The sequence below is a fragment of the Palaemon carinicauda genome, chromosome 7, assembly GCF_036898095.1.
Source record: "Palaemon carinicauda isolate YSFRI2023 chromosome 7, ASM3689809v2, whole genome shotgun sequence".
NCBI classification, from domain to species: Eukaryota; Metazoa; Arthropoda; class Malacostraca; order Decapoda; family Palaemonidae; genus Palaemon; species Palaemon carinicauda.
In genome coordinates this window covers 129085613-129095612 of record NC_090731.1, presented here as the reverse complement: position 1 = coordinate 129095612, position 10000 = coordinate 129085613, and positions in this window count along the sequence as shown.

The window sequence follows — 10000 nt, the reverse complement described above, 5'->3', positions numbered from 1 at the left end:
ATTTTGTTTTCTTTTGATATTAAGGGTTCTTAATTTCATTTTATTACTTTCGTGGGATATTATTTTCATGTACATTATTGATAGGGATAAATTCTTCATTCATATATATTGTGCAGTGAGTGATTGTTTAATTTCGTGTTAAAACTAAGTGAATTGGAATTTACGAAATTTTAGGAAAAACCGTGGTAGACTAAAACACGTGTTAATTTCCTGTGTTTGTAACCGTAAGCACACGTGGCATTCTTTATTTCAATTTTTCCTTTTCACAGTAAGGGTATGCAATTTCATTTTGTTACTTTCGTTGGGTATTGTTTTTATGTACATTTTTTAAAGGGATAATTTTCGTACGATTGTGTAATATTGTTAACCTAAAGATAAAGGATGTATGATATCACATTCAATTTAATTTTTTCAGTCAGGGTATAGGATCATTTAGATAAGATATGTGGGAGTGTATTTTCTTAAATTCATTTTTTTACTAAAGGGAAAGTATATAAAGGAGTTGATTTTCTTAACGAAGCATTAAGCAATCTCTGTGACATTGTTTTGTTTAATTTAATTCATTATACTTTAAGTATAAATACAAACTTCGCTTTAAAGTCACAGAGTTGCAAGCGGTGGTGTTGCAAGAAGGCATCCACACATTTTTACAAATCCATTTTTCTCCTTAAGACTAGCATAGGAGGGTCACACATCGTGGAGATTCCATTTTTTTTCCTTAAGACTAGCATAGGAGGGTCACACATCGTGGAGATTCCATTTTTTTCCTTAAGACTAGCATAGGAGGAACACACATCGTGGAGATTCCATTTTTTCTCCTTAAGACTAGCATAGGAGGGTCACACATCGTGGAGATTCCATTTTTTTTCCTTAAGACTAGCATAGGAGGGTCAAACATCGTGGATATTCCATTTTTTTCCTTAAGACTAGCAAAGGAGGGTCACACATCGTGGAGATTCCATTTTTTTTCCTTAAGACTAGCAAAGGAGGGTCACACATCGTGGAGATTCGATTTGTTTTCCTTAAGACTAGCATAGGAGGGTCACACATCGTGGAGATTCCATTTGTTTTCCTTAAGACTAGCATAGGAGGGTCACACATCGTGGAGATTCCATTTTTTTTTCCTTAAGACTAGCATAGGAGGGTCACACATCGTGGAGATTCAATTTTTTTTTCCTTAAGACTAGCATAGGAGGGTCACACATCGTGGAGATTCCATTTTTTTTCCTTAAGACTAGCATAGGAGGGTCACACATCGTGGAGATTCCATTTTTTTCCTTAAGACTAGCATAGGAGGGTCACGCATCGTGGAGATTCCATTTTTTTCCTTAAGACTAGCATAGGAGGGTCACACATCGTGGGGATTATATATTTTTCCTTAAGACTAGCATAGGAGGGTCACTCATCGTGGAGATTCCATTTTTTTCCTTAAGACTAGCATAGGAGGGTCACACATCGTGGAGATTCCATTTTTTTTTCCTTAAGACTAGCATAGGAGGGTCACACATCGTGGAGATTCCAATTTTTTTTCCTTAAGACTAGCATAGGAGGGTCACACATCGTGGAGATTCCAATTTTTTTTCCTTAAGACTAGCATAGGAGGGTCACACATCGTGGAGATTCCATTTTTTTTCCTTAAGACTAGCATAGGAGGGTCACACATCGTGGAGATTCCATTTTTTTTCCTTAAGACTAGCATAGGATGGTCACACATCGTGGAGATTCCATTTTTTTTCCTTAAGACTAGCATAGGAGGGTCACGCATCGTGGAGATTCCTTTTTTTTTCCTTAAGTCTAGCATAGGAGGGTCACGCATCGTGGAAATTCCAATTTTTTTCCTTAAGCCTAGCATAGGAGAGTCACACATCGTGGAGATTCCACTTTTTTCCTTAAGTCTAGCATAGGAGGGTCACACATCGTGGAGATTCCAAATTTTTTCCTTAAGCCTAGCATAGGAGGGTCACACATCGTGGAGATTCCATTTTTTCCCTTAAGTCTAGCATAGGAGGGTCACACATCGTGGAGATTCCATTTTTTTCCTTAAGTCTAGCATAGGAGAGTCACACATCGTGGAGATTCCAATTTTTTTCCTTAAGACTAGCATAGGAGGGTCACACATCGTGAAGATTCCATTTTTTTCCTTTAAGACTAGCATAGAGATTCACCCATTGTTGTGATTCCGTTTTTTTTTATGACTAGCATAGAGATTCACTCTTTGCTGTGATTCCATTTTTTCAAAAGACTAGCATAGAGATTCACCCATTGTTGTGATTCCATTTTTTTTATGACTAGCATAGAGATTCACCCATTGCTGTGATTTCATTTTTTTCAAAAGACTAGCATAGAGATTCACCCACTCTGGTGATTCCATTTTATTTTTATGACTAGTATAAAGGTTCACCCATAGTTGTGATTCCATTTTATTTCGTCCAGCATAGTGTCACCCATAGTTGTGACCTCATTTTTCCCTGACTAGCCCAGAGGGTCACCTACTGTATAGTGGTGATTCCATTTTTTATTGTGTAGCACAGTTGTCAAATATATCGTTACTTGTTTGGACGCATTACAACCGAACAGCCTAAGCTCAACCATTGTCGTGGCCCTGGTTTTCAAGTTAGGCTCTTGTTCAATTACTTGCAAGGCTTGCTATTTGGTGATAATTCTCTCTCGAAAGGCATTTTTCACAGCCATTGTGCATTTTGCCCAGCTCCATCTTCATCCTTCCTTTTATGAGACTCTTGCATAAGGCTAGAGCGTCTTTCCCCTCCGTGTAATTTCGGGCACGGTCAACATCGTACCTTGTGCTGTTGAGTTTTCTTGTCGCTGTCTCCACAAAAACTTAGCAAAATGACTGCTGCTGAAATCAGTGCATTTGTGGACTTGGCAGAAAGACAAGGCTATGAGGGAGAAGCATTGCGAAGGTATGTGCGGGAGCTCATGAATGAAGACAAAGCCCGGAGAAGAACAGAGCAAGAAAGGATGCGCTATGAAAGAGAGAGAGCGCATGAATTAAGAATGCAGGAGATGGACGCCCGATTGGCACAACTCAATCACTTGCCACCTCAACCCAATGTTGCCAAAGTCCAGCAGGACAATCGCAGGAGGACCCACTTCATTGAAGGGTTCACCAAGGAACTCCCTACAGTGGAACTGAAGGTGACCACGTCCCAGCTCAGCAAGAAGTGCGGACTGGGGGCAGGGAGTGATCTTGCACATGAGGGCTACAACTCGTGCTTGGGTCAAAAGCCCGGGAAGGGTGTACAGCGAGTGCCCCTCAAGTGCATGAAGGCTGCCAAGCCGCAGCCTAAAACTGTTAGGACGCAACCTGCATGGGAAGACGACTGGCTCGGTGACATTGACCTTGGTGAGGTAGCTTGGCTAAGTGAGGAGGCCCAAGAGTCTTCCTCCTCCAGCAGTGAGTCTGAGCTTCGTAGGCCAGAAGTTAATTCTGGTGAAGGTGTGCCACTCTCCACCACAGGGGATAGGGCTACTCCAAGCATCATGCCAGAGACCTCAGAGGAGGGCCAGGGGTCTCCCTTTTCCCACCGTGAGTCTGAGCCGAGCACCCGCAAATTCAATCCGGGTGAAACTGTGCCACTGAACACCACTGGAAATTGGGCTATCTCAATCACCAGGCCAGAGGTCTCAGAGCAGGCAAGAGGCGAACCACCCATCAGCGCCGAGACCCCAAGGAGCCAGACAAAGCTCATCAGGTTCCCACTGCTGGATGAGACATTGGTAAACAACAGGGCACCCGCCAACTCGAACGAGGTGGAAATGAATAACCCCTCTAAGGCTGAGTTCCTGCTAAAGGATGAGGGGCCCCTTAAGATCACCCGAGGTTCTCACGATCCTGCTGAGGCCCTGCGCCAGAGTGTAGTTGTCCCCCGTAATTCCCGCTTGTCGGTGCTACGAATGGCCCATGAGGGACTGGGAGGGCACTCTGGGGTGAAGCGCACAACCCAACTGCTGCAACCCCATTTCTTCTGGCCGGGCTTGCAGAAGGGTGTTAAAGCTTCCGCAACCTCTTGCCATCCGTGCCAAGTCATCGGTAACTCTAAGAAAATAGTGCCGAGGGCCTCGCTCCAACTTATCCCATCCATAAGTGTTACAGAGATGACACAATTCTTTTATTGGTTTGGCTTTCTAGCCACATTTCAGAGGGATGAGGGTTTCCACTTCATGGCAGAGGAGTCACGACCTCTGACCATACTCGTGATTCATTTTTGGCTTCACCAGGTGCAGACAGGAATTCCCAACTGTGGAGTTTACTTAAATGGCAGCATAAATTTCTTCCAGACATGGGAAAAACTCCAAACTCAAGAGAAAGAGCTCTCAGGCATGGGCTCATCTCTAGAAAATCTTGGTTCCTATCGCGCTTACCGTGTGTTCCCACAGATATTCCTAACGGACCATAACCATCTAACCTACTTGACTGAGCTATGTAATGGGAATAAAGGGCTCATGAGGTGGGGCATAGACCTCCAGAACTACAACTGGAAGGTCAAGCGCCTAAAGAACTCGTATGAGAGAGAAGTGTTCTCCCGGCATTAGTGCCCAATGCACAGTGCCATGTCCATAGCGTAGCCATAGTCAGGAGGTAAATTTGGTTTGTATGAAAAAAATATTAATTGGCCTTGGTGTCTCCCCAGGTAGATAAACTTGAGGAGCCATCTTGGCATCATTATTTGTATTTAATTAATTTTCATGTATTTATTTTATCCTTTTTTTGCATATATGCCAATTTTCTTTAATTTTATGCCTACCACTGCACTAGGTCACTTAACTTTAATCATCTTTTACATTTTAATTTTCAATTTTGCATTTTTTAAATTTTTCAGTTGCTGCCTCACAGCCAGCATACTTATTTCTATGTGGCACTTAAAGTTAATTTACTGTCAAAATAACGTAAAATGATGACCCTAGTTGCAGCTTAGATATTTATCCATTATTGTGGTGAGACTCACTGAGGGAGGAATCATTAAGGCTAGTGGCTTCAGACCTTGCTTGCAGAGTTCTTGTCCTGTTTTAGGACAAAATCTCTGCTAAAATGGGGGGCTGTTAGTAATGGTGGTCATTACGCCACCTTTTTTCAAATAACAAAAGACCCCGCCAGCAAGCATGAGTCGAAATACCACGAGTTTTGGGACCCTACCCAGAGTCTCACCCCCCTCCTACCATCCTATACCAGTCTACTCCCCCTGAGATCTCAATTCCAGCTACCTTCTACAAGTCACGTGACAACATCGAGGTCCCCGGAGAAGGAGGGAAGCGAGCTGTGAAGGATGTGGGGACACGTGATCAAGCCTGACCAATAGGACAGCGGTCAGGCCAATCCCCCCTACCCCCCCCCCCAATTGGGGGTCAAGTGGGGTTGATCTACCCAGGGAAAACTGGAGAGTTCTTCGCGATCCAGCATCCATAAGGAGAACATCTCCTTTTCTTCACCCAACGTCCTTGAGGGAAATACCATCGCTCTTCACCCTCAAGACATCAGGGAGGCAGTACCTCTGTCTACATCTTTCCACAAGGGAAGGAAATCAGAGTCCTTTTACTAGAGGTAAGGTGTCTGATTTTGAGATTCTCAATATCCTTACCCAACCTCCCATCCATCCTTATCACACCCCATTTTTCCCTTATCCTCTAAAGAAATCCTACCCACTGAACCTTGTATCCTATCCCCTATACCCAGACCACGTGTGCCGTTTAGTCCTAGTTTTAATTAATTCACCCTGTGACAGTGTTGATTCCCATGTGTAACGTTTAAATCCCTAAGCTTGGCATTTTCATTTAACTTGCTTAAAGATTTTAACCACACGACTTCATCGTGTTCCAAGCCGGTAGAAGTAAGTGTGCTGATAATAATTCAATTTATTTCCCCCTTCCAGGGAACGTGATTGCTGTGCTGGAGCTTCCTCCACGGCCCCCCCCCCCAAAACTCCATCAGAAGCTCCTCGTGGCATAAATTACAATGTAAATAATTAGCTGTTGTGCTCCCCTTTTCTTTTATTAACTCTTATTTAAATGTTATTGGAAATACATGTATTTGTCAGTATTCCTTGTATCATTGCTGATTGGCGACCTACCATTGTTTTTTGTTTTGTTATGGCCCTTGAGTCCCTTAAGCAAGGCCGGACTCGAACCAGTGGCCCGTAACAATACATATATATAGATATATATATATATATATATATATATATATATATATATATATATATATATATATATATATATATATATATATATATATATATATATATATATATATATATATATATATATATTCAAATAAGCCATATATATTTTTGATACATTAATGTCTAGATTCTCTTAACGACCTCGGGATCAGAGCCCCAGGCGAAATCACACAAAGACAAGAGCTTGGCTCCGGCTTGGAATCGAACCCTGGTCGGCAAGCTTGTACAGACAGTGAATAAGCCACTTGGCCAAGTGGCTTAGTCACTGTCTATACAAGCTTGCCGATCAGGGTTCGATTCCCGGCCGGACTCAAGCTCTTGTCTTTGTGTGATTTTGCCTGGGGCTCTGATCCCGAGGTCGTTAAGAAAATCCAGACATTAATGTATCAAAATTATATATGGCTTATTTGAATATGAAAAACACGTCTAAAAGTGCAAAATTTATCATATATATATATATATATATATATATATATATATATATATATATATATATATATATATATATATATATATATATATATATATATATATATATATATATATATATATATATAATTTGGAACAATAAATTATAGCTAATGCATCTCTAATAACAGAAATTAACTCCATTATCTCATAATGAACTATTATCATTACCTATATTTGTACATACGTGTCTCTAAACTCCTTATCTATGTATAGAATTTTCCAGCTCAATCTAATCGTGAAAAGGAAACTTTAATCAAGATAATATACTGTACATAATTCAGATGCAGTAATGAGCTTCCAGAGGCCTACTACTGTTTACTCTAATGGATGTTTGATGTCTCGATTTTTGCTCATGGTCAGAACTGTAACTCTCTACCAATATACAAAATTCATGAGTCTGTTATATGATTATTGGATTTAAAGTGTTACTCATATGATAATTGTCACACATGTATGAGTCACAAGCATCTACTACTATTATTATTATTATTATTATTATTATTATTATTATTATTATTATTGTTGTTGTTGTTGTTGTTGTTGTTGTTGTTATTATTATTATTATTATTAGCCAAGCTAACCTGTAATTATAAAAGCAGACTGCTACAAGCCAAAGGACCCCGGGAAGGCAGTGCCAAAAAGAAACAGAGAAGCAAGGAACAGACTATATAGAAAATACTAGAAAAAACATGAAAAATAGTCTCTTATGATATATAGCAATGTTAATTTAATAAACCAACAAATAAACTAAAATACGAAATTTGTCAAAGTGCTCAACAAAAACGCCAATTGCACAAAGTTATTTTATGTGAAATTTACTAATGTAGAAATTACTCATTATACTTGAGACTTCATGGGCTAGTAAACTAATTGCAACAATATAAAGGTTTACTCTATTTTTTTTAGAGAAATTTGTACAAAATATCCCACCAGACATCCAAAATCCCTAATTTAGGCATAAATTCCCATATCACGCAACACTGATCTTGAGTAAATTCATGGCGTATTAGCGGCCAAAAATATAAAAAGAGTTTTCATGCCGATGGTGGATACCTGATAGCGACTCCGCTGACACCCTATAAAATTATTTTCATTAGGTCTAGATATAGCTGAAAACTATGAAAAATAACCAATTTCTCGCAATTTAAAACCATAATGTTTCATAAATAGTAAATGAATAATTTTTATCTTTCGATTTATAATATATTTTCATTCGGAATTGTTCAGATACTTTTTAGTATCGGCCTATTCCGTGAAAATTGCCTGCACCAAGAGCCCGGCTGTGAGAAGGCCAGCTAATATCACTTGAAGAAGAACATAACCCTAAACAATATATGTTTTCATTATAAAGGTTTCTGAGTCCAAACTGAATCTAGTTATTTCAATGAGAATCGAATAAAAATAAAAATGAATGATAGGCCTATTGGTCTTAATTAACGAGAAGAAAATAGACGTTACTTTGAATGGAGAAAACCTTTCGGGAAACTGCAAAGAAATTGTTTGTTGTCGCTCAACACTTATAATAATACTGCTTCTGTCTATAAGTTGTTTTGTTCCTTAATGTTTTCAACGCCTTTCTATTGAAAGCCATTTAGAAAGAGCTTATGTGAAGACTTCAGCAAAAAGGGGCCAAAATCCTTTCCCGAACAATAAGAGCAACTCGCTGAGATTATTACTTAGCCATTTCTTAGTTGTACTAAGACGTTTAAGAAGCTTCTTTGTATTAATGTTTCCTGTATCATGATGATCCCGTCATCACTGAATTATTCAAGCTGTAGGACCTCTCTCTTATCCCCACACACATTTTTAAACAATATTCACAGAAGCGTTGTACGTAACCCGTGCAATATATCACGGTAGTTTACAGCAGCAAAATTATGATTAAAATACTTCCCACTCAAAACCACGACTTTATCCAGGACCCGGACTTCGTCCATGAATAAAGTTATAACTCGGAAGATAAAAATTATTCATTTAATTGTTAATAAATATTTTGATTTTATATTGCAAGAATTTGAAGATTTTGGATAGTTGTTAGCTATGTCTAGATCAATTAAAATAGCTTCTAATGGTTGTTGGAGGGTTTTCTCCTCATCACTTCTTTCTTCATATTCTGTGTGACTAGTATTTTTGTTATTTTTAAATTATCATCATAAGAAAATACATATTCAGTACGAATATTCGTTTATTGTTGTGTTCATTATTTACGTTGTCTATGTCACCTTAGATAGGAAGGGAGAAAAGGTAACAATGCTCGGTCAGAAACATTTGAGATTTCCTCTGTTCGTTTCTTGTTGCTGCTCCTTTCACTCAGCGCAACTTGCATAGACCCTCGATTTTAGTATCCCATTTACAAATATTTAAATCCCTTTATAGATATATAATATTTTGATAACGCCACATTTGAAGAATATTCTTCAACCGAACGAGGAGGCCAGAAAAGAAAAGTTCTTTAGGCCTAGGCAATAAGTTAGTCCGGTGGGTGTTAACTGACTGCTGTGCAGCCTCGCTTACTAGGCCATTTCCTTATCTTTCTTTCTAGATGTGGCTCTCTTCCTTACTTCCTCATCTAAGGCTTTGGTCTAACTGGTTTTATTCTTTAATTAGCCTATTTAAAGTGTTTATGAATGGCAGAAACAATTGAGATTTCCTCTGATTCGTTTCTTGTGGCTGCTCCTCCCATTCAGAGCAACTTGCATAAACCCTCCATTTTAGGGACAAAAAAAAAAAAAAAAAAAAAAACACATACTCTTAGTTTTCACATATACATATAATTAAATCCCTTTATAAATATATAATATTTTGATAAATGTATAATTTACGTTAATTTCAGAATAGAATTTAAATTATTACTGGCTTTTAAATAGTAAATCACATAAAGAGTTAGAATATCGATATATTGAAAAATTATTTTGATGAGTAATGCGGGTACAAGGTCCCTGTTCATCAGTTACAGCCGAGCTGTCGTGTTGGCAACATCTCGTGTCTCTCTCTCTCTCTCTCTCTCTCTCTCTGATAAGCCCACCTGAAGGTTTCAGTGTGATCTCCGTAGAGTTTCTCCACCTTGTCCATCTTCCATCTCGGAGACTGGCCTTGGAACCTTTATCCATATGAATAAAGTCAAACAATCTATTCGTTGTTAGAAATAAAACAAATGTTTATACTAATATATACAGAAGAGTACACATAAGTATACATGCAATATCTTCCGAAGTTAATATTTCGTTAACTAGTTGAAATTAAGTAAAAAAAAATAATTGGGTACCCAAAACAATTAGCTAGAAATGAAGTAAAATAAAACATTGCATTAAAAATTGTAAGAAAAAAACTTC